Source organism: Onychomys torridus, chromosome 11 (assembly GCF_903995425.1).
Source record: "Onychomys torridus chromosome 11, mOncTor1.1, whole genome shotgun sequence".
In the NCBI taxonomy this organism is placed as follows: domain Eukaryota; kingdom Metazoa; phylum Chordata; class Mammalia; order Rodentia; family Cricetidae; genus Onychomys; species Onychomys torridus.
The window spans coordinates 77,335,039-77,362,012 of record NC_050453.1 but is presented as its reverse complement, the minus strand read 5'-3'; positions in this window follow the sequence as shown (position 1 = coordinate 77,362,012).

Genomic DNA, 26,974 nt, shown 5'->3' with positions numbered 1-26,974 from the left:
ATAGTTAAGCTATTTTGGTGAAAAAGTTTTAAATTTATTTTTCCTCATTTATCAGCTTTAGAAATGGCACAGTACTAGTTCACTCCTCCTCATGGAAGATGAGGAAATTAGCACATTTACAGTTCCTCCTACACCATCTACCCCCACACCTCCTGGTTTTTGAAGCATCAAATGAGAGCTTTTTTCCAAAGCAAATAATTGTTAAATTATTTTTATCAGATGACTATTATTTTAAGAATAAAGCTTGCAATATGGGTGGTAATGTCACATAAAAATGCAATTTTATTTTTAAATGGTATCCTTATGAATATTCTTCATATGCAAATTTCTAAGCTTTCTATGATCACTTTCATTTTTAAATTCAAGTATGAAGTACTGTTTATTTTGTTGTTTTTTCCTATGTAATGAGCCAGTGGCAACAAAGTTGTTCTTTGTTTTTCTCTTTGCAGGATTCTTGCTCTATATCAATATGTAACAACAATATAGCCATGTGTCAGAGGCCTGTGAGATGGATCAGCAGGTCAGCTGGTAAGGTTTTTTGCCAAAAAGTCTAAATTCCTGTGTTCCATCCCTAGAAACTGCTGGTGGAAGAATGAAAGTGACTCCAGGAAGTTGTCCTCTGACCAACACATGTGTGACTGTGCAAGTATACTCATAAACACACACACACACACACACACACACACTCACACACACACACACACACACACACACACACTCACACACACACATTCAATATGTGTGGAAAAGTTTCAAAGAAAGAAATCTATTAGATTTGCTGTAGGAATCTCTAGTATTAGAATGTTTAAATAATATTTAGTTAGTTAGTTGTATGCATAAGTGTCAGAGAGAGGGAGACAGGAAGGAAAAAAAGAAAGATAGCTAGGCAGCCAGTCAGACAGATACATAGTACATGACACAGCATATTTGTGGAGAGCAGAGAACTTGCATGAGCCAGCAGTTCTCTGTTTCTGCCATGTGGGTCAGGCTTGGCAGCAAGTGCCTTTCTCACTGAGCCACCTCACCATCTCTTCCAACATCAAAAGTTTAACCTAACACTGTGCAGTCTGTGGTCAGGCATTAGTTTTTAAGCTTTTCTCAGTTCTATGATCATGTTCTCTTGATACACAAACTCCATCAGTTCATTCATATTGATACATTACCATTATATATATATGTGTGTGTGTGTGTGTGTGGGTGTGGGTGTGTGTGGGGGGGTGTGCGCGCGCCTTTGTTTTGTTTATTTATGAAATAGTAGAGGTTGGAAAACTGGGTCCACTGGTAACATGCCTGACTAACAAGCATAAGGATCTGAGTTCAGATCTCTAGGACCCACATAAAATCCATATGAAGAGAAATGTATCCAGAACTACAGTTCTGGAAAAGGACAGAGATAATAGGATGCCTGCAGATCACTGGCCAGCCAGTATAGCTGAATTAGTGAGCTCCAGGCTCAGGGATAGAACCATTCTCATAAAATATGGTGGACAATAGTAGATAAAGACATCTGACGTTGGCTTCTGCTTTTAACCAACGTATATGTGCACATGTGCAGAGTCAAACACAAACATACACTCATCAACATATATATCACATCAATGTATGCATGATACACATTCACACAAAAGAATATGTTGGGGGATATTACTTTAAGGCATGTTACTTTGATTTATGTTGCATTTGTTTAACTCTGAGAAGCTGTGTTACTTTGCCTGTCTAAAATACCTGATTGTCGAATAAAGAACTGAACAGCCAATAGCAAGGCAGGAAAAAGGATAGATGGGGTATCAGGCAGAGAGAATATATAGAAGGAGAAATTGAGAGAGAAAGAAGAGTCAAAGGAGGAGGAAGACTCCAGGAGCCAGCCACACAGCCAATAGGCTACACAGCAAGCCATGGAATAAGAGTAAGATTCACAAAAGTAAGAGAAAGAGTAAAGCCCAGAGGCAAAAGGTAGACAGGATAAGTTAAGAAAAGCTGGGAAGAGACACTCCAAGCTAAGGCCAGTCAATCATAAATAAGAATAAGCCTCTGTGTGTGATTTATTTGGGAGCTGGGTGGTGGGCCCCTCAAAAGAGAAAAAAACAACCAACAACAATAAGAAGAATAATTTCATGTTAAATTTTAATTATCTTAACTGTATGTGTGGTACAATGGATTGGACCTTCCCTTACCAATGAAGAACTTACCAATGAATCATCACCCCAGATCAGGTTATATCATTTCATAACATGAGTATTTCTTTTCCTTTTTAAAGATGTTGGCAGGCCCTATGATTTATTAGTTATATTGTCTGCGCATGTCTGTGCTCACTTTTAGTCAAGGTTCTTCCCACCACCACTTAAGAATGTTCTACTTGGATTCTTTTTACCACAGTATCACTTTAATCCTTGTGCCTATGGGGGACAAAAGAAAATGCATAGATTTGTGGTACTCTGTTACTTCTACATATTTGATCATAAGTGGTATCAAAATAACTATATGTTACAGCATTGTGGAACCTGTAACAAGCAGTCCTAGTGGAAGGCATTAGGTCACTGAGCTATATCCTCACCTAGTGTCTTAGTTTAGTTTTCTATTTCTATGATGAAACACCATGACAAAAGCAAGTTGGGAAGGAAATAGTTTTTGTTTTTGTTTTTGTTTTTTCTGTTGTTTGTTTTTTTGAGGGGGGGGCTTACACCTTCACATCACAGTTTATTATTGAAGGAAGTTCGGACAGGAACTTGAGCAGGACAGGAACCTGGAGGCAGGAATTCAGGCTAAGGCCATGGAGGAGTGCTGCTTACTGGCTTGCTGCACAGGACTCTGCGTGTTTTCCTACAGAACCCAGGAATACCAGTGCAGGAGAGACACTGCTCCTAATGGACTGGGCTCTCCCACATCAGATACTAGTTAAGAAAATTCACAATAGGCTTGCATACAGACAGACACTAGGGAGACATTTTCTTAGTTGAATCTCCCTCCTCTCAGATGACATTAGTTTATATTAAGCTGATATAAAACTTTCCAATATACTGGGTGTCAACACACCCTGGCCTTTGTTAATCACTTTAATCCTGGGCTATGAGATAAGTTTTTCTTTAGCATGAAGTATTTTCTTACCATAAGTACAAATAAGACTGGGTCAAGAGATTCTACTCTAGTATTTGTTAATTGATTTGTGTATCAGCTTTGTTGACACTAAAAAGTGTGCAAATCTCACCAGTACTGATCTCTTTTCCAGTACAAGCCCATCATGTTGATGAAGATTTTAGAGGAGAAAATTTGAAAAAAAAAATACCTCTGGCTTTATTCAGTTGAGGATGGCATATACTGTCTTGCATGCAGTGAGCTTTGCAGTTTATATGTTAGGAAAATGATCCCTATTCAGTTATATTTTGGTCATTTAAGAATGCCCACCTGATAATAAATTCACAGAATTAAATGTCTTTGCTTCTAGCTATTATTCCTTCAAACTAGGGATATTACTTATTTTTGAAACCTGTGTATGCATTAGTTCTCATGTTGTTGTGGGGTAAAAAAAAAAAAAAAAAAGCCTAGACAAAGTAACTTGAGAAGTGAGTGTTGATGATCTCCTGTATTTCTCCCTTTCATTTGGACACACGTGTATGGAATGGTGCCACCCAAATTTAGGGTGGGTCTTCCCACATCATTTAACCCAATCTGGAAACTTCTGCACAGACATACTTGTGCTTAGGTGGCTTGTCCCTTATGTGACTCTAAATCCTGTCAAGTTCACAATAAACATTAACCATAACACCCTGTACTCACACTCTGCATTACACCCACTTAAGATTAAGAGCTGTATATCTACTGAACATTTAGTTGCTGTTTGGGGCTTATATTCAATAATTCACTCAGATTCTTGGAAGTGTGATGTTCATAAAACATATTTAATCATTGCTGTCATTACCAACAATTACCTTAAACTAAGTGAATTCAATAAAAATCTGATTTTGGAAGAAGGATGTATATCAACTGTGGTCACAGCAGTCTTCAGTAACTTATAATTCAGAATCATTTCACATTCTGCTTATAGAAATGTTTTATGGTCCTCTTTTTCGGTGAAAGTTCAATAGGATTTAGCTGATACTAAAAATAAATCTCTAGACATTTAGAAGTTGGATGTAGTGCCAGACAATTGTTGCTATCATTTGCAATGTTTTCAGAGATTCCACTAATATCACTGAGCGATGTGTGAGCATCCACTCTACCAGTCATTGATTTGTTGCATGTCATTTTTCCTTATTGTACTTAAAATTCAGTCGGGAGAAATGACCCTGGAAAGGAACTAGAACTTGTGAACACAGGTGTTGCCTCATGTGTTTCCTGACCTATAAGCAATTTTCTGACATTTATCATACTTGCAATTCCAACAATAAATAATAAACTTTTATGTAAGAATGAAGGAAATGGGCTGAGGAGATGTGTCAGACAAGTACAGTACTCACCACATAAATATGAATACATATAAGAATGCTAGATGTGGTGGGACATGCTTTTAATCACAGAGCTGAGAAAATATAGACGTGAATCACTGGGTCATGTTGACCACCCAATCAAATGGAATTGGTAAGCCCTAGGCCAAAAAGAGACATTGCATCAAAATGCAAGGTAGATAGTACATAAGGAAAGAGAGCTAAGGTTGTCCTCTTACTTCCTGGGCCATGAAAGTCTCCCAGGTGCAACAGATGCCAGGAAATTATCAAATTGAAAGCTGAAATCAATAAAATAGTAATAAAAAGAACAATACAAAGAAATTAAAGAAACAAAGAGTTGGCCCTTTGAGAAAATTAACAAAATAGACAAGCCCTTATCCAACCTAACCAAAAGACAGAGAGCAAGCATCTAATTTAACAAAATCAGAAATGCAAAAGGGGACATAACAAGACACAATGTGGAAATCCAGAGAATTATCAGGTTATACTTCAAAAACCGGTACTCCACAAAACTGGAAAAGCTAAAAGAAATAGATTAAATCAAGACCAGATAAACCATTTAAATAGTCCAATAAACCCTAAGGAAATAGAATCAGTCATTAAAATCTCTCTCTTTTTTTGTTTTATATCCAAGTTCCATTTTCTGCTTCCTGAATACAGATGGAATCAATGTGACATCACACTTTTGATGATGTACAGTTATTACTCACCATCATGTACTATATACCATCTAACTGTGAACCCAAAAAAAGTCCTTACTTTCTTCAGTTGCTTCTTGTTGGATATTTCATTAGGGCAATGAAAAAGTAGCTAATACAATACCGTCATATATTGTTTTAGCTAGGGTTTTTATTGCTGTAAAGGGACACCATGGCCCTGTAAGCTCTACAAAAGAAAGCATTTAATTTCCACTGTGTGGTGGTTTGAATGAAAATGGCCCCCATAGTACAATAGAGAATGGCATTATTAGGAAGTGCGGCCTTGTTGAAGAAAGGGTATCACTGGAGATGGGTTTTTAGGTCTCAGATGCTCAAGCCATGCCCGGTGTGTCAATTTCTGCTGCCTAGGGATCCAGATGTAGAACTCTCAGGTACCTCTCCAATACCATGTTTGCCTGCATGCCACCATGATGATAATGGACTAAATCTCTGAACTGTAAGTCAACCTAAATTAAAAGTTTTATTTATAAGAGTTGCTGTGGTCATAGTGTCTTTTCACAGAAAATGAACTGTAACTAAGACAGAAGTTGGTACTAGGGGCTGGGGTATTACTGTGATAGGCCTGACCATTCTTTTATTTAGAGAAATGTGGACTTTGGGACTTTGGATTAGACAAGCAATTGGATGGTTTAAGTGAAACTTACTGGGCCATCCTAGTAAGAACATGAAAGACAGTAGTGATTTGAACTGTGGGAGCCTGACTCAAGAGGATTCAGAGGAGAACATTAGTATGTAGTCTAGAGATCATTCTTGTGCTAGTTTAGTGAAGAATGTGACTGTTCTTTTCCCTTGTCTGAATAGTCTGCCTGAGGCTAAAGTGAAGAGATTTGGATTAATTGTGCTGGCAAAGGAGATCTCAAAACAACCTAGTATTGAATCTGTCATGTGGTTATTAGTGTTCACTCTTAAGAAGATCTATAATGAAAAGAAGCAAGCTAAGCAAGGAAAAATACAAATGTAAAGTTCAAGGAGAAAGGAGGCACCAGGAAATGGAATTTAGCTAAATCCTGTGTTCAAGGAGATGAACAGATTTAAAAAAAAAATCCTGATGTTAAATGGAATAAAGAGAGTAGTGGCTTTAGGGCAAGATCCCACCCAGCTAAGCTTTCAATGTGTGAAAAAGAATTAAAGAAAAGCCTAGAGCCAGGTATAGTGATGCACACCTTGAATCCCAGCACTCCAGAGGCAGGGGCAGGCAGTTCTCTGAGTTTGAGGCCAGCATGATCTTATATCATGAGTATCATGAGGCCACAGATTTAGTATCAGGATAGCTAAGCTTAGTGCAGAAAACCATCAAAAACAGAAAGCTGGTGAAGATATCATTGAATGAGGGGACTGTGTTCAAGCACCAGCAACCAGCAGAACTTGGTAGCTCTGACACATGGTTGTGGCTTAGAGTCAAGGATAGAAGAAAGGGGTTATGAAATCTCCCTCCATGGCTAAGGAAACCCATTGAAGGTCCTTCATGGAGGCCTAGAGAGGCCATTGTATGAAGCTATGAAATTGAAACCTAGATTGTCTTGGAGATGACAGAGCCATGGGATACCTGTTGAGGAGAGCTGCTAACAGAGAATGGAACCAGCCCAAGAGGGAGTAGCAGGTTGCAGTGAACAAAGCTGAAAGGAGTTGGAGATCTGAAGCATTTTGACATCATATATAGAGATATACAGAGTCTGGAGTTTGCACAGCTGGATTTCAGTCTTGCTTTGGTCCAGTATTTCCTCACTGTGCTTCCTGTCTTCCCTTTTGGAATGGTCATGTGTGTTTTGATTTTGCAGAGATTACAGTTAAGAGATTTATGAGTCCCAAGGAACTTTGGACTTTGAATATTTAAACAACTTGAGACTGTTATAGACTATGGAGACTTTTAAAGTTGCACTAATAGTATTTTGCATTATGATTTGACTGCAAGCCTCTGGAGGCCAGGGAGCAAAATGTGGTAGTTTGAACAAAAATATTCCCCCTAGGCCAATAGAGATTGGCACTAATAGGAGGTGTGGCCTTGTTGAAGTAGGTGTGGTCTTTTTGGAGAAAATGTATCTCTAAAGGTGGGCTTTGAGATTTATGTTGTTCAAGCCATACAGAGTGTGCCACTCACTTACTGTTGCCTGCAGATCTAGATGTAAAACTCTCAAGCTACTTCTCTAGCACCGTGTCAGCCTGTGAGTTGGCATGCTTCCCACCATGATGATAATGGACTAAACCTCTTAACTGTAAGTGTGCCCCAATTAAATGATTTTCTTTATAAGAGTTGCTTTCATCAGGCTGTCTCTTCACAGTAATAAAGCCCTAAGACAGGCTGGCTAACAGTTTCACAGGTGCATCATGGCAGGAAGTATTGCAGGCCATATGAAGCCCTTATTTGATGATCTGAAATGAAATGTGCTTATCTTTCATGGAACAGGAGATTGCAGGGACAGTAGATGGATTTTCTGCTAAGGACATCCCAGTCTGAGAATGTCCTCATCTAACTCTTTCATATGAATGACAACTTGGCTTGTGAGAATGTTTTTTGAGAAATCTAATTTGTCTCAAAATTCACAGATGGTTTAATTGCTTTCCTGAAAATGATGCTGCAGGGAAACCTAATGTCACTGAAAATTTTCTTCTGTAAGGTAGAATTGTTATGCCTGGTGCCTCAAGATTTTAATACATTCTTAACAATATATTTTATTAATTCTTTGAGATTTTGTACAGTGTATTTTCTTCCCTTTTTAGATTTGTTTTTTAAATCATAATATAATTATATCATTAGTCATTTTAAAATTAAAAAATTCCTCTCAGTGTGTGCATGATGAGAAGGTGACATATGTCTGAGTATGTGCATTTGTGTCTGTATGTGTGTGTACACGCACATACACTCACCATAGGCCCGAAAGCAATCTTGTCTGCATCCTCTGCCTTGATTTAGAATAGCGTCTTGCTGTTCTCTGCCATGTACCCAGGCCTGCTGGCCTGTAAGCTTCTGGAGACACTTTTGCCTCTGCCTCCCATGTTGCCATGGCAGCACTGAGTTACAGACATATGTACCATTGTGTCTAACTTTATATGTTCATGCTCTTTACTCATCGAGCTAACTCATTAAACCAAAAATTTTATATTGGCCCTCAGAATCTTTGATTTTCACAAAAACCTACATATTTATTTTACTACTTACTGATATTTTTTATGAAACAACATACTCTGAAACTATATTTGGAAATTTTCTCTGTGTATCAACAATTTGGAAAATGGAATGTTCTTCATGAGATATGATGAGAATAGCTAGAATATCAATGGTATGGAGAAAAGGCTCAGGAATTAAGAATGCTTTCTGTTCTTGATAGACCCAGAATTTGATGCCTAGCACCCACATCAAGAGGCTCACAACAGCTTGTAACTGCAGATCCAGGGAATCAGATGCTCCCTTATGGCTTCTGGAGACAATTGCTTGCATAATCTCTCTCTCTCTCTCTCTCTCTCTCTCTCTCTCTCTCTCTCTCTCTCTCTCTCTCACATACACCCCCCCACACACACACACAAACAGAGTCTTATTTTTAAAGTTAGGTTGTCAGGAGCCTGACTGGCTGTCCACTAAAGAAATCTGGTGAATTCTGTTTTATCTGAAGTTTTTCAACCTTACTGCATCCCACACACTATTTTTCAAATACTTTTGTCCTGCCATTTCTTCATGTATTCAGTCTAGGAATAATATATTTTCAAGTTGTTTAAAAATTAATTCTGGGGTCTACAAAGAGATGGCTCAGCTGGAAGAATATTTGTCATACAAGAATGAGGACCTGAGTTCAATCCCTGAACACAGGTAAAAGCTCATGGGACTGTGTTCCAAGCTGGTTATCCAGGTACCAGGCAAATGGATTAAGAAGGATCCCTGTGGTTTGAAGACCCGCCAGACTAGCTGAAACATTAACCCAGGTTCAGTTTGAGGCCTTATCTCAAAAGATAAGGTAGATAGTAACTGAAGAAGATATCCAATATTGACCTCTCTAATCACACATGTCCATGTACACCTGCAGACACAAACATGTACAGCTATGCACAAATAAATACTGTGACCTTATAACTAGATGCTTCAGTACCTAATTGGCCTCTTCAGTTTGTAAATTTCCATGTTATTTTCTCCCCTTAGAAAGCTCTGCTACAGTATACTTTGCTTAGAGATTGCATTGAGCCTTTCTTATTTCCAGATAAACACTGCATGTCCATTGTCTCTCTTTATAATAGAAGCTCATCTTGGCATATTACTCTAAATTCCTGAAAACAAAAATCATCTCCAGAGTCATTTGACCCATTTAACTTCCTTGGGTTTATGAAATGGTAATCATTTTTCAAATCTTTTTGAGGAACAGGAGAAGTGACAGAGTAGTTAAGAGCACATACTACTCTTGTAGAGAACCAGAGTTAGATTCACAAGACCCACACAGGATGGCTCATAATCACAGGTAATTTCTGTTTCTGTGATCCAATACCCTTTTCAGGCATTCAGACACAACTTCACTTATATGTCCATACTCCACACAGGCAAATAGTCTACACATAGATAAAAAAATAAAATTTAATATATTAACATTATTTTTACAGAATTAGGCTGGGAAGGCATTTGTGGAAAGCATACCCAGACACTCTATTCATTCTTTAACTGTGTGATTGGGATAAAGACCAGCAGAGCACTGGCAGGAACCAATCACTTGGATCACTTTATAGGAAGCACTAGTAGTGAGCGTGCACCAGGGTCACAATGTCTCACTAACAGACTCCTGGCTATGTCCCGTGGGCTCTGCTCCTCAGTGCTGGCACTCCAGAAATCTCTTCCTAAATCATCTCACTGTTCTGTGAGGCTATGTCTCCTGACTCAAATTATGTGTGTTGTTATCTACTTGTCCAACCTAGAACAAACTGTCCCTTCTTTTTTTATTAAATATGTTTATTTATTAAAATTTTTTCCATCTGATCACCAGACTAGGTCAGATCAGGCTTTCTCTCTACCATTGCCAGCAGTCTACAGTGGAGGTATCATTGTGGATTTCTGGGGACCTCGCCAGCACTCTGCCTATTCCTGTTCTCATGTGGTCATCATTTATCATGGTCTGTTATTCCTTGTTCTACATTTCTGTTCTTGATCCAGCTTGGATCTCCTGCTCCCCTAAGCTTTTTTTCCCTCAAACCTTGCCCCTCATTACTCCCACTGTCATCCAGGTTATTCATGTAGATCTCATCCATTTCTCTGTCATTGGGCAATCCCTGTGTCACAGTTGTGCTGGAACTCTCATCCAATAACTGATGGAAGTGGATGCAGAGATCCTCAGCCAGGCCCCAGGTGGAGCTCCAGGAGTCCAATTGTGGAGAAAGAGGAGGGATTGTAAGACTGTGAATTGTTGAGACCAAGATTGGAGAGGCACAGGGACAAATAGCCAAATGAATGGAAGCACATGAACTATGAACCAAAGGCTGTGGAGCCCCCAGCTGAATCAGGCCCTCTGGATAAGTGAGACAATTGAATAGCTTGAACTGTTTGGGAGGCATCCAGGCTGTGGGACCAGGACCTGTCCTTAGTGCATGAGCTGGCTGTTTGGAACCTTGGGCTTACACAGGGACACTTTGCTCAGTCAGGAAAGAGGGGACAGGACCTGCCTGTACTAAATCCATCAGGTTTAAATGAATCCTCAGGGGAGTCTTGGCCCTGGAGGAGATGGGAATGGAGGGGAGGGGATGGGGGGAAAGTGGGTACGGGGACAGGAGGGGGAGAACAGGGGAACCCATGGCTGATGTGTAAAATTAAAACACAAATATAATAAAAATATTTAAAAAAATTTCCATTTTACATACTAACACCAGTTCTCCCTCCCTCCCTTTCTCCCGCCTCCTCAACTCCCTCCCACTCTGCCCCCATCCTCTCCTCAGAGTGGATAAGGCCTCCCATGGTAGTCAAGGAAGTCTGGCATACCAAGTTGAAGGAGAGCCTAGCCCCTCTCCATTGTATCAAGGCTGAGCAAGGAATCCCACCACAGGGAATGGGCTCCAAAAAGCCAGTTTATGCATCTGGGATAAGTCCTGGTCTTGCTGCCAGGGACCCCACAAACAGAGTGAGCCACATAGCTGTCACCCACATTCAGCGGGGGCCCATGTAGGTTCCTGAGCTGTTAGTCTAGAGTCAGTGAGCTCCAATTAGCACTGGTCAGCTGTCTCTGTGGGTTTTCCCATCATGTTCTTGACCCCCTCTTCTTTTTAACTAGGAGAAAGATGGGAATATTATTCACCTCCTTCAAAATTCTAAAGGGAAACAACACTTTGCCCTCTCTTTTGGAGGACCCTTCCACAAATTCCAAGGTACTTAAGTTCAAGCATACACAAATGTCCACCATATCATTTAATGTGCTTTTGCAATTGTCTTTTTCTTTAGTGTAATGGGTATTGTTTATAATTGTGCTGGTGCATACTTGGTTTTATAACAGGCTTCCTTTATGTTATCTAGCTGCTTTGCTTTTTAATTTCTGTTTGTCTCTCAATTAGCTTCTCACCCCACACTGTTATCCTATCTCATTTTATGGCACCCATGCTCCATAAATTTGAATAAGATACCAACAGATGCTGCTTAAAGTGTACTTCTCTTCCAGACTGTCAATCTGCTGAAAACAGGGACTTTTGCCTTGGATTGTTATTTTGTTCCTTTGACACAGACAAGATTTCTTTTGGTTTAATAATATTGTTTTACTCTTTTTAATTTATCCTTTCAAAGTGAGACAATAGTAAAATTGGGTGTTTATTTCTGAAAGAAAATGAGAATGATTGTCTCTAACCTCAGTTGTCTATATTTTGATGTCTTCTTTTAAGTTTGAAAATAGAGTGCTGATTCAGCAACTTGATCTTACACAGAGGATGGGGACTGTGGGGCATCCAGTGGGAGTGATCCATGACCCCAGATGGGTGTCAAATCTCATAACACTCACAAGCTTTGTTGTCTATGTGGAAACTCCTGTCTTTCCTTACCTGCTTCCTTACCCTCCACCAAGGTCAGTGGTAGATTCTTTCTGTTCTATTTCATGTTTCAGCAAGAAATATCAGATGTTCAAGGTCATCCTCAGCTATATAGCAAGTATGAAGCAAGCCAGAGATATATTAAAATATCCCCAAAATAAAAATTTCAGAGGATTATTGATGATATCACTAGCAATAATATAAATGTAGAAATGAACACAGTGTCTAACAATAAGTGCCTGCTGTGGTATCTGAGATCAACAGGGCTTCTGGAGAGATGGCATTGTGATACTCAGGTGGCATACACAGTTTTGGCACAGAATTTGTAATGTTATAAAATTAAAGTGAATGTATCTTTGTATAGAGTTGATTTTCTATTGTTTCAGAGTCCTTGTACAATTATTGTAATAAATTTACTTAATAAAATATGTAATAGAAATTAAATAACAGCACATGTTAAATGGGTTTCATTAAGATACACTAAGGCTGCTGTAGGATATGTTCCAAGCAAACTTCTAAGTCTTTGGGCTTTAATGTAACAGAAAGTTACATTAGTGTAACAAAAGGTTTTCACTGTGATGATATTGAATTTAACAAAATTATTCATAGTCATGACAGTAATTAACACTACTGTTTATTTGGAGCCTAATCTATCACATACATATTATGATAGAATACTGAATATTTTATTATCAATCTCATAAAGCTATGCCAGGATAACATATATGTCTATCTATCTGTGTGTGTGTGTATTTAATTGCATATACAATACATATACACATCTATTACAACTATTAAAACTATCAGAAAACTGAAGTCATTGCCAACGGTCATTTTGAAAGTAAATGGCACAGCTAAGATTGCCGATGTCAGCTGGAACTGTAGGTGGCTCAGGTTAGTTCTTGCTAGGTAATGACAAGGACCTGAACTCTAGAGCAGGACATTGAAAAAGCTGCATGTGACAGAAGAAACTTACAAGTGTGTTCACATGTGCTCACAGACACAAATACTATATGTGCTTGACTCCAAGTTCAGTTTACCCCTCCATATACAACTACTGCATAATCATTCATCATTTCATCTAAAAGCCAGCAATTCTATGGCCAGGATAAGGAAACTCAAGGTGGTATTGCCAAAGGTCTCCTTCAGGATACTTTTGCAACAATTCAGCTGCCTTCACCTTGGCCAGTGTTGAGAGCTGTTTTTATACCATTTTACCTTCACTCTGTGAGGAAGCCTCCATCAGATTAGCTATCACTATCCCTTGATTTAATATAGTCATTATGTGGAGCTTGTCACCTTTATGGCTACCTATGTTCCAGTGAAGTGTTTTGTCCATGGTTGTATATAATTACAGTCTAATCAGTTCAGGCAGGGACCATCCAAGTGCTCAGACTGTCATTTTATCTTCAGCCTTGATTTGAGCTTTAATTAAATAATAATTTACTCAGTATCTCCTTTAGAGGATCCTGCTGAGATTCATACCCATACATCTCTCTGAGTGTCTATACATACTGTGGAAACTCAATAAATGGTGCTTACAAAGTTCAGGCCTGGGGAGAAGAGAAATATTGTCATACAAATATGATGGGAGCAACGTCAGCAGTGAGTTGGGTAAAATAGAATTGGCTGAGCTTTACTTGGTTAATACAGTGGCAAAGCCAGGCATCAGCATCAGATACAGGACTGGATTTTAAGTGACATCATACTGCGAAAATCTGCTTGAATTCAAGTGCTGTGCCCACTGGCTCCTTTAACTCCCAGTTAGAACAATAAGTGCACATTTGACCACAACATGTTAGCATTTGATATACTGGCTTTCCTGAGTGCTAGGTGCATTGTGGTCTTGAACTTATGTCATGCCCAACATTGTAAGTTAGCACTCCTTCTAGACATCAGATTCCACTGGGAAACAGAAGGCATATGCTCTTGTAGTTCACACCACTTTGTTTACTCTTAGAGAAAGGAGCAGAGGTTGAGCTGCAAGAGAAGGAGCATCCCAGACATTGTCTTCAGCCAACAGGTGAAACTATAAACAGCCAATAAAATTAGAAATAAAATAATTAAAGTTATCCAGATCACATGTGTAGCACACACAAAGAGATACCCAAAGCATTAACCATTATAATTGGGAAGTCTAAATGAAAATGAATGTTTAAGAAGTGACTTGCTTTATCAATAGTTAAGTAGTTAAGTAGACTAGGAGCCTGGGATTCATCAGGAGAACTAATTTTAGCTAAATGCAAGAATGGATCAATATACAAAGCTGTCTTCCATTTGTGGCTCTGGTTCATTGGCTCCTTGGGACTAAGGGATTTTTCTTCTCCCTTGTTTCTACTCTCAAGGATCATTCTCTTTCCCTCCCTTAGCTAAGACTGATGGTTCACATATCATCTGATTTTACTTTCAGGTGAATTCTAAGCCTCATTTCCTCATAGGATTTCATAAATTCATGAGAGTAGACAAGATTGGTGCTTACTATTAATATCAAATTGACAGGATCCAGAATCACTGAAAAGACCTGTCTCTGGGAATATCTGACATGCATTTTTCTAGATTAGATTACATGGGGTATGAAGATCCACCTTAATTGTCGATAGTGCTACCCTATGGGTTAGAATTGTAGGCTGAAAAAAAAGAGAAAGCAAGCTGAATATGAGTGTTCATTATTCATCTCTCTCTTCTTCCTGATTGTGGATGCCATGTGAGTAGCTACCTCACTCCTGCCATCATGGCTTAGCTATCATGATGGAATGTACTCTCAATCCTTGAGTGGAAATAAAGCCTTCCTACATTGAGTTAGTTTCTGTCAGGTATTTGACCACAGCAACAAGAAAAGTAACTCATATGGGATGGGAAGAGCACAGGTTCCTTTTCTTGTATGGTTTTAGGGATGCTTGAGGAAACCAAATCTTATCCTTGTATCATTATGATGCCTTGTGCCCCTCCATGGAATGATGACCTGCCATGCTCTATGTAGAACCTGATACAGCTTTGAATTTGATCTCCAACTCTTCATGGGGATTTAACTCCTGTTATCTGTAAGGGAAAACACACACACACACACACACACACACACACACACACACACACACACACTCGCCGGGCAGTGGTGGCGCATGCCTTTAATCCCAGCACTCTGGAGGTGGAGGCAGGCAGATCTCTGTGAGTTCCAGGACAGGAGCAAAGCTAAACATAGAAACCCTGTCTCGAAAACGGAAAAAAAGGGGGGAGGGGCGTACCCTCTCCAAAGCTCCTGAGAAGTTCTTCTAGAATTGCTGCATTGTTTAAGTGACCTGTTATGGTCTGCAAGTAACTAAACAGGAAGTGCAACACTTGTCACTTCCTTTTCCTCCCATCTGTTCAAGCTTTATCCCAGAAGCAGCTGTGATTAAGTTATTAGTATTTTATACATATCAGATGATATTTTAAGTTGGAGGAATGTCTGAAAAATCATCTTTATTCATCTTCCCTATTTTCTATGTTATTTAAGTGTGTGATTTTTTGGGGGTGGGGGCACGAGTGGTTGAGGGGATCCTTCCTTCCTCTCCAGCCAGCAGCAAAAACATCAGACAGTCCTGCCAGCTTTACAATGGAAATTGCTTCTCCATTTTCATCTGCTCTTTCTCTTCTTGGCTACCATTGTGACTCCAAACCTGTGTTCCCTGAGCTGGACTCTGGCAAATACACTGACATGTCTGTTTGCAATAGCAACCTTCAGATAGTTTGTGCTCAAAATAAACCACGGTATTCTTTTGAAATGAGGATCATCATGTAATCATTTTGCTCAAAATCACTGATGACATGCTTTTTTTCTTTCTGAAATTATGATTTTATTACATTTTTTCCTTCTCCCTTTCTTCCTACAAACACTCCCATGTACCTCTTCCTGCTGCTCCTTTACTTTCATCTTGTGACATTCTTTTATTCTTTTTGTTTGTTGTTTGGTTGGTTTTGTTGTTGTTCTTGTTGTTGCTGTGGGTTTTGTTTGTTTGTTTGTTTGTTTTGAGACAGAGTTTCTCCATGTAGGTTTAGTGCCTGTCCTGGATCTTGCTTTGTAGATCAGGCTGACCTCGAATTCACAGAGATCTGCCTGCCTCTGCCTCCCACCTGCTGGGATTAAAGATGTACACCACTGCTTCTCAGCTGTGACATTCTTGATTAGAGGAAACACAGCCCTTCTAATAATATAGCCTTTTCTACCTTTCTGGTCCTCTCCTCACAGGGCACTCAGTTCCTTGTTCTATGTAGATTTCTATGTAGTTTCTTATCTTGGTTTGCAAACTCACTTATTTGTAGGTGACTCTCTTCTTAGACCTATTAAAGAAGTGTCTTTCCTTTTCTTAGTTGAATGCAAATGATACAAACCCTGCTGTTGTTGGTCATTTTTTACTCTTTTACTCTTTGAGGGACCCACCACCCAGTTCCCAAATAAACACACACAGATACTTTTTATTTCTTATAAATGCCTGGCCTTAGCTTGGCTTGTTTCTAGCCAGCTTTTCTTAAATTATCCCATCTACTTTTTGCCTCTGGGCTTCTATTTTTCTCTATTTTTTTATGTTTTCTTTTTTTCTTACTCCATGGCTGACTATTTAACTGGGTGGATGGACCCTGAAGTCTTCCTCCTTCTATTACTCCTAGATCTTTCTTCCTAGATTTCTCCTCCTCTTTATTCTGTCTGCCTGCCAGCCCTGCCTATCCTTTCTACTGCTTTGCTATTGGCCATTTGGCTCTTTATTAGACCAATCAGGTGGTTTAAACAGGCATATCAACACAGTTTCACAGAGTTAAACCAAAGCAACAGAAAACAATGCTATACATTTTTGCATCATTTAAACATATGTTCCACAGCATAAACAAATGTAAAACATCTTAAAATAATATTACACAACTCTCTGTCATTCTGATCATTCAGCCATTTAGAATTTTACTGTCAAGTGATGCTAAGAACATTCAACACTTTATACAACCACTCTGAATTTCTAGGACCTTCTCAGTTTCCCAAACAGACCTCTCATAACTAAATGCAACCTCTTAACCTCAGGCTTCCACCCTTTCCTCTCTGTTTTCTGTCCATTTACCAGATATCAGGTTTTTTTCTTTGTTCTTCTGATGTTGTCTCTCTGAGTCTGGGCCTCATTATATAGCTGGTCTAGTTGTACTTGTCTAGGTCTTTTCTAAGCTTGTCCCTGTTGAACAAAGAATTCAACATTTTGAAAGGTGGAAAAACAATCTGGAAGAAAAGTGAAAGTAACCACTCTATTCCTTCAATGTGGTATAGGCCCTAAGGCTGGGAATGCACTGAAGGAATGCCAGTTTGAGTGTTTTATAGGGCCGTTGACTTCTCCCCTTCCTGTTTTACATCTTGTGTATGCCCATTTTGCTGCTGTTTCTCCAGCAATATTTTCTGGGAACAAGAAACTGCCACCTCAAGAAGCCCACTTTTACTTTTCCTGTTTACCTATGTCCCTCTAACTTTACTCAATTATGTAATACAAGCAGGCCTATTTCCTCAGCCTGTGAAGTACCAAGATCACAGTTGTGTGACACCAAATCCAGGTAAGTACATCTTGTCAAGATTAACTAATGTTATTGTTATACAGAACAGAATTTAATTCCTTTATAAATTGAAGAAATGAGCGTGCAACATGTTCTTTATAACTCTATCTGGGGTTTAAATGTCAGACTTAATTCCATGTTTTAGCTTTTAAAAATAATACTGTTTGATGTTTAATCACAGAGAACTGAATTCTGATACTAACACCCATGGGAATAGCAGAGCATGATTATGATTGAGTCTGTAAGCCCAATTCCATGGTGGTAGAAAAATGTGCCAAAAGAAAATATCCAATATAATGGTGTCCAAAAATCAGAGAGGTAAGGTTATGAGAAGGGGCTGTCCCAGCATGGCTCCCTAAACATACTCCTGTTTTACTTCTTCAGTTGTGGTGTACATAACAGTGGAGTTTTATTCAGCCACAAAGTAGAATGGAATTGTGCCATTTGATGGGAAATAGGTATATCTGGGTATCATCATATTAGGGAATATAAACTAGGATCAGAAAGGCAAATGCCACATGGTTTCTCTCACTTGATTTTCCTAGATTGCATATAAATTTATAAAGTCGTACATATTTTCATGTATATATATGTTGGGTATATAGAGAGATATGCTATATATATATATATGTTTGTGTGTGTGTGTGTGTGTGTGTGTGTGTGTACACATATACATATATGGAATATCCATATTTTCTTCCACCATTATTCCTTTAGCTACACTGTCTCTGATATCCATTTCTGATATGTGAGGATAACATGGAAGGGAAACTGGTAGAAGAAAAGAGATTTGAAAGTAGCTTTAAAGGAGGAGAACCATGATCAGAGTACTAGACATAAAAAGGAAGCATATTTTAATGAAATCCATTACTATGCCTAATGAATATATACAAATTTTAAAAACTAATTTGTATGTATTCATTTTTAATGGATCCCATCACTATGCACAATGAATACATACTAATTTTTAGAAAGAGACTAAAACAATTATAAAAAAAAAACCTTAATCCCTAGAAGAACAGAATAGTATAGCTTCCAAAGTGCCAGAAAGTAGAAGAGTGAATGATGTAGTAGTATTTCCCACTGTACTTCCTTACATTGTACATATTATCTAATATTGTGTTCTACTTTCAATCAATTATATAATACTGTTACATTTCAATCAACTTGGTTCTTAAAATTCATCTACATATAAAGCTTCATTGTCAACTTTTAGAAATTTTGTTTTTAATTTAGGTTATGTGTGCATGTGCAAGTGAGTGCAGTTCCTGTAGAGGCCACAGGAGAGAGTCACATTGCCTGGAACTGGAGTTATAGGTGGTTAAGCATTCTGAACCCAGTGTTGGGTATGGAAGTCAGGTTGCCTCCAAGAACAGAACATTCTCTTCACACTAAGCCTTCTCTGTGACTGTCATTGTGTTACACAGTAGTTAATTTGTTACAAGTATCATGATTTTTGAATTTTCCCTACTAATGCAACTCAATTCTGTAATTTTCGATTCTTTTAAAACTAAGTGATGAAGCTCTGCCTTTACATCCTTTTACTTAAACTCAGTTTGTTAAACATCTCTGGGAAAAAAAGTCTGCTGTTGAGTATCTTGCGGATTCTTCTTTGTCTCTGTCCTTTCATCCCATCAGAAACTGCTGCAGGCCATCCAGACTTTGTGTGTGAAAGAGTGAGTATATGCATCAATACATGTAAGAATTTGAAACAGTGAAATGTATCTTTGTATTACTGATTGTTTTAAGGAATGGCTTATTTGGAGCCTCAAGTATTACCTGTTTGACCTGTGTATCTACACTTATTGCCTCAGGTATAGTGATATTTATATCCAACATTAAACTGTGGATATAAAACAACTAAGGAATGATGTTTTCCCCTGATACATTACAATTGAAAAGACATCTTTTGATCCATTTGGAAAACCTGAAAGCTCTATGTCTCTATTAAATGTGTGTATTATTTTTCCTCCAAGGCACTTACCCTTAGCTTATAAGATTGACTACCAACAGCACTCCCTGGGTGTATTATTGAATTTAGGAGTTTCATTCTGTGTCCAGGAATGCTGTAATCATGAAGAGTGTGGAGAGGAAATAAAATATAAACACACTGAGCCTGATTCTGAGATCACTGGAAAGGGGCCTTAAATTTGGAATTCTGCTTCCCTTCTTCCTGCTTATGTTATTGGAAGAATGAAACACAGACCTCACCAGCAAAACACAGTGAATCCCTTATCTTGTGGTTAGGGGGTAATGACACAGGAACTCTAAAATCTAAAACTCCACTCAACTGGACAGGAAGCCTCTCATGCTCTTCTCTTAGTGTCTGTTTTTTTTTTTTTTTTTTTTTTTTTGATCATTAGATATGAAGTAAAAAATGATGACCTTTCAAAAAGCTGAAAATGCATATTTCCATGCATTTTGGATGAATCTAGATTATTAATACTGCCTGTGTGCTGGAAGGACTCCCACCCATGACTGTGGTTAAGACAGGGTTGGTAACAGTGATGCCTATCTAGGTCAACGTTCTTTTGGTGTGTGCATGTTTACATTAGTGTAGGTGGAGGCCAGAAGCCAACTTAGGTGACTTCCTCACTCCTTGTCATCTTATTTTGAGACAGGGTCTTTCATTTAACATGGACCTTACTAATTTAGTTAGGCTATAGACCATTGTGTTCCAGGGACTACCTTTATCTTTCTAGCACTGGGAATATAGACACAGGGCTCTATGCCAGGCATTTGCACAGCTTCTGAGGACCAAAAGCAGGTCCCCATGCTTGCACACCAAATATTTTATTAACCAAGCTCTCTGCCTAGCCTGTACTGAATATTCTTTAAGTCTTTGTATATTGTGTTATCTCTGGGAAAAGTGACAATTAACTTTTCATGTTTCTGAAACATTTATATGCATATAGAGGTTAAGCCACTTGACTAAAGCCAGGGCAAACTGGCCCAAAATATCTGTTTAGATTTCTGTTGGAGCATGGTACAAAACACAGAATCACAAATGAAGCATACATTATCAAACAGAGAAAACAGTTCCATATAAGCAAAAGTATGACCTGAGAGGATGGAGCAGGTGCATGTGTGTGTGTGTGTGTGTGTGTGTGTGTGTGTGTGTGTGTATGCATAAATGAGTACATAGGTATGTGTGTAAGGGTCTGTGTGTGTATGTATGTTTGCATGTATGTGTGAATGCATATGTGTGTATGTATATGTGAATATATATGTATGTATATGTGTGTGCAAGTTGTGTGTGTGTGTGTGTGTGTGTGTGTGCATTTGCTTATCTGTACCTCTACTCCCTTTTTTAGTACTACAGGTAAATTCTTGTTTTATTCAGTGATAGGCATAAATCATAGGCTTTTATGCATGGTAGGTGTCCCCAAACATGTCTCCATTCCTGTTAATAGGGTGATTCAGCTTCAATAAATTATACTTATGAATGCAAAATATATTGAATCTTTTCTGCTTCTCTTTTCTGAAATATTGAAAGAAAAATTGGTTCAAATCAATAATCATTTTTAAGCTGTAGATGAGCAGGCAGGAACCATGCTAAACACTGAGCACACAAACGGAAGTGAGATAAAATTAGCAATGAAGGCTCTTAGAGTCTAGTGGTGGCATAGGCAGGTCAGGTCAACAAAAAGTATGAAAGTTTTAAGAAAAATGTGTAGGAGGTGTGGGGGGGTTAGGAAGGGTGTCCATATACCCTGCTTATATCTATCATTGTGTGTGAGTATGTTCTCGAAGGAGATAATAGTACAGCTGAGCTTAGAATATAAATAATAGTTTTCAAGCAGAGAATAGCCATGGGATCTCAAGGCAAGAAAATAGCAGCATTATGAAATTTTGCTTTTGTGACAGCCTTGTTGAATTTTAAGAGATTTGCTCATTCCTTCAACACGTGTGTATTGAGTTGCTGCCAGGATTTGGGATTCACCCTAAGTTCTCGGGATGCAGGGACAGAAACACAAATCCCCATCATGTGAAAGAGTGAGTGTCAAATATAGCTAATTACAAGGTCTCCCTTTAACAATCAGAAAACACTTTGGAGTGAAAGCAATGTTTTAAAAACATTTTGAGGAACAAGAGGAAGTAAATGTTGAGACTATGGAGGGAAGCATTGTTAGTGAGTGTGGTACAGACACTAGACATTGAGCAGCTCTGTAGAAGATGGAGGAGATGACAAGCCCTGGCTACTTAAGGGACAATTGAAAGCACAGCTATGGTTGAGCCATGAGGAAAGTGAAAGGAAATGGGTCATGGAAGTAAGGTCACACTGATAAGAGTATACATTACATGGCCAGTTGTGGTGCCATAGGACTGCAAACTATGATGGACAGTTGGTGAAACTCAAAGGAGCTGGGAGTTAGTTTGAAACTTGTGCAATGATACACAGAGAACTCACGCTAAACCATATAAACCCCAAAGTCTGCTTTATGCCTAAAAATATCATGTCAGTGCTAGAATGTCCCTTATGGGGTAAAAGCTTATGCTATAGATATATTCAGGTCTGAGTTTGATCCCCAATCATATCAAAAAAGAATCCATCATAAAGAAGAAGCTGGGAATGGGTGATTAGAATCTATAATCTCAGGGGTCATGTGGTATGGTGTAAAATGAAGACAAGAGATCTTTGCAGGCTTGTGGGCCAATAGCCCTGACTGCACAGTTGGGACAGCAAGAGGGACTGCCTCAAACAAGCAAGGAGGTAGGGAACCTACACATGACCTTGTCCTCACAACATATAACTGCTTGCTCTCACACATAAACATATACATAACACACACACACACACACACACACACACACACACACACACACACATTTCACATACATTTATAAAACAATATTTTAAAAGGAAATATAGAGAACAAGGTTATCTAAAAGCATTCATATCAGCCACCTATACACTTATATTTGTGTGTGTATGTGTTCATATGCATATGTGTATATTATAAAATTTCTATCAGACTGTAGGAAACACAATTTATTTACATTTTATATTCACAGGTGTGTCTGACACATTTGCATATACATACAATAAGAAATGTATGCCAGGCACAGGTGGCACAAGCCTTTAATCCCAGCACTCGGGAGGCAGAGCCAGGCAGATCTCTGTGAGTTTGAGGCCAGCCTGGGCTACCAAGTGAGTTCCAGGAAAGGTGCAAAGCTACATGTGCATATGTAAATGTTTACATATGTACATTATCTACATAAAGTAACAACACTAAAAAGTATTTAAGAAGATAGTTTTTGCTTCTCTAAGTCCCTTTGTACATTCTAGAGCTTTCTTCGGTTGGGTACTTGCTATAATAATTATGTACTTACTATACAAACTTTGTATCACAGTGAAGTTCTTACTGCAGAGTTTGGCTGGGCTGTAGCTCACTGGATATTTAACTTGAAGTCTCTTGGCTGTGACTGACCTGATTGTAGACCCAGGTATGAAATGCCTAGGACTTGAGAAAGGAATCTATGTGGGGTTTTAACTAACAGACCAAGTACATGTCCAAGATGCCTGCCAAAAGGAGTATGGGAAAAGTTTCATTATAAAGAGTGTTGTGAAGTTTGAATGCCTTATTTCTATGTTTTTAAGGCATCTGAAATTACATATAACTGCTTTTTTCAGTTTTGTGGCATTCTCACGAGTTCCATTGATCCCATGAGGTAAAGCATGACATGGAGTTGGGGCAACACATTTAAGTGATAAAGTAGTTATAGGATGGGTGAGACCTGTGTCTGAAGTAAAATGGTCTTCAGCAACACAACAAGAACATGAGGCATTCTTTAGATTTCCAGTTAGAAGGTTGTGGACATGCCTTGTGCAGAGTAAATAATCAGCTCCCTAAAACAATTGAGCCAAAATGATTTGCCCAGCAATACCATTCAAGAATGTCATTTAGGAAGAGGGAGAAGTCTCAGTCAATTAAGTGCTGGTCTTGTGAGCCTGAGGATGTGTTTGGATTCCCAGCATCCATTCCAGTGAGAGTGAGTGGTGCACATCTGTAAACAGAGGGGTAGGAAGGCAGAGGATGGAGAACTCCTGGGCTCCCCAGACAGACAGACTAATTGGTTTGGGGAGATTCAGGTTCAGCCAGAGACACTGTCTCAAACTTCAAGGTGACATATGACAAAAGAAGACAGCTACCATTAGTCTCTCCTCATCCACATGTGCACATGTGGGCACCTGAACACCCATAAACATGTGCACACACACATACACATGCCACAAACACCTTTCATAGGTATATGAAAAGAGGGCAGGTATGATGGTTGGGTTGTTAAAGGTACTTTCTGCCAAGCCTGACTACCTGAGTTAGTTTCCAAGAGCATACATGATAGATGGAGAGAAACTACTTCTTCAGGCTTTCCTTTAATTTCTTCATTTACCTTGGCATATAGCACCACCTCCATACAAGCAAATATAAAATTTATTAAAGATTATATGAGGAGAAAAGATCCAGTCATTGGGAGTCATTCTTGGTTAAGTAAGTTTATACTAGTTTCCTTAATTAATTACTTATTGAATTGTGTCTCAGAATTTTTGGTGTATTAATAGCCTATGTGAAAGGATGTAGTGAACACCACTCCCTGCTAATGACCAATATCCTACTGACTTCGCCATATTCATTAGCAGTTCCAGAAACTGGTATCTGCTATACAGTCTAACACACCATTTCCTCTGGATTTTCTGGAATACAAGGCTGATTTTACCCGCATAATGCTCTACAACAGTGTTTCTCAACCTGTGGGTTATGACCCCTTTAGAAGTAGAATGACCTTTTCACAGATGATGTCTGAGACCATGGGAACACACAGATATTTACATTAAAATTCATAACAGTATCAAAATTAGTTATGAAATAGCAATGAAAACAATTGTATGCCTTGAAGCCCCACAACATGAGGAGCTGTATTAAAGGGTCCGAACAATAAGAATGTTGAGATCTACAAACTACTGCCCTACAAACTTGAGGATTCCCTCAGCATCAATTCCCATGTGCCCCAGGAATATTTACCAGAACTTCTGAATTTAGTCTTTCTAAAACAATTAGTATTTATTAACTATAAAGTTTGATCATAGTTAACATTTAAGAAGGCTAAAATCGTATTACTAAGAATGCTGTGTTATTTTTTTGTATAATATATAAAGTGAGATTATAAAAATATACAGTTTCACTGCTAATTGGTTCACAGTTATCAATTGCTAGAGCCATATGTAAATATATTTGTGAATATGTTTACAGATTTGCATTTGCACCTTTTGTCTATTATCTATAGTACACTGTGAATATTTCAGTTTCTTTTTTAATTCTGCTATTGCATCAGTGAGTTCTTTTTTTATTAAACTTTTTTAAAATTATATTTGTGTTTTAATTTTACACATCAGCCATGGGTTCTCCTGTCTTCCCCCCTCCCATTCCCATCCCCACCTTCCCCCCCATCCCTTCCCCTCCATTCCCGTCCTCTCCAGGACCAAGACTCCCCTGGGGATTCATTTAAACCTAATGCATTCAATACAGGCAGGACCAGTCCCCTCCTTCCAGGCTGAGCAAAGTGTCCCTGTGTAAGCCCAAGGTTCCAAACAGCCAGCTCATGCACTAAGGACAGGTTCCGGTATCAGATGGCCAAACACCCTAACAGTTGTGCTGGAACTCTTGTCCAATAACTGATGGAAGTGGATGCAGGGATCCTCAGCCAGGCCCCAGGTGGAGCTCCAGGAGTCCAATTGTTGAGAAAGAGGAGGGACTGTAAGAGTGTGAATTGTTGAGACCAAGATTGGAGAGGCACAGGGACAAATAGCCAAATGAATGGAAGCACATGAATTATGAACCAAAGGCTGTGGAGCCCCCAGCTGGATCAAGCCCTCTGGATAAGTGAGACAATTGAATAGCTTGAACTGTTTGGGAGGCACCCAGGCGTCAGTGAGTTCTTACACAAGTTTCCTAAAATGTACAAAGGGCAGGATAAATGAGTGAATTAGGGAGCAAGTGAAGAGTGGGAAGAAGAGAGGAATAAAGAACATAGAGTGGGAGATAGAGGAGGAGAAGAATCAAGGGGAGAAAACAGAGAGAAAGACATGTTGATGGTTTATTCCTAACTGGTGGTCATCAGATTGAAGGTACTGGATCATAAAGACACTAACCTCATTCATAGTTTGAGCTGTGTGGACTCCCTTTGTTAAAGTGAGGAGGTCACTGTGCAAGTATTCAAGGGGTACATCTTTTCCTGGGAGCTTTTTCTTATTTCCCTTTCTCTTTCTGCTTCCAAGCTACAATGATGGGAGCAACTCTTTTCCTTCACATCCTACCCAGCATGATGTTGTCTCAGGTCAAAGCAATAAAGCCAGCCAATGATATCCTGCAACATCAGAAATCATTTATCAAAATAAACCCTTTTATTTTTTAAGACGTCTTCTCAGATAATTTATGAGGCAAAGGAGGATCCAAAGAACAAGGAGAGTCGAAATGAGAGAAAATGAAGCCAAACATCTTGATTTACTTGTTTTCTGTGCACCTAGTCTTCCTCATGTGGTAATCAGCAGGACCTCTTTCAAATATCAGCCACTGACTTAACAGAAACAAAACCTTCCCAGGTACTGATAATTTCACAGTTTGTAACCAAAAACATGAAAACAAAAAACAATATCTTACCCATCATATTTCTCCTTTGTATTGTGTACTCCATATGTTTCTCATAGGGCCTGCCCTAGAGAAGTATTGTTTCTTTCCCAGAATACTCTAGTAACAATCTGCACAAGACAAGAGAGTTTGAGCCTGAACAGAAATAAATATATAAAAGGTTCTCAATCTGTTAAGAACAAAGTTGAATCTTATTATCCCTTTATTCAAACTGACTCCCAAAATTTCCTTAAGCAGATTTCTAGTTGTTCTATCAATTGTGTTGATGAAATATTTGGGCTATTGATATAGATAGTCAGAGAGACAGAGAGCGAAAAAGAGAGAGAGAGAGAGAGAGAGAGAGAGAGAGAGAGAGAGAAGGAAGGAAGAGAGGGAGGAAGGGATGGAGGGAGAGAGGGAAGACAGGAAGAAAAAGGAGAAAGAAGGGAAGGAAGGAAGGAAGAAAGAGAGAAAGAAAGGAGAAAAGAAGAAAAGGTGAGACATATTGATTGGTTTTCTATGACTGTTATAAAACACCATGACCAAAAGCAACTTGGAGAGGAAATGGTTTATTTGGTTTACTATCCATCATCAGCAGAAGCCAAAGCAGGAAGTTAGGGCAGAAACTTGGATGCAGTAACTGAAGAAG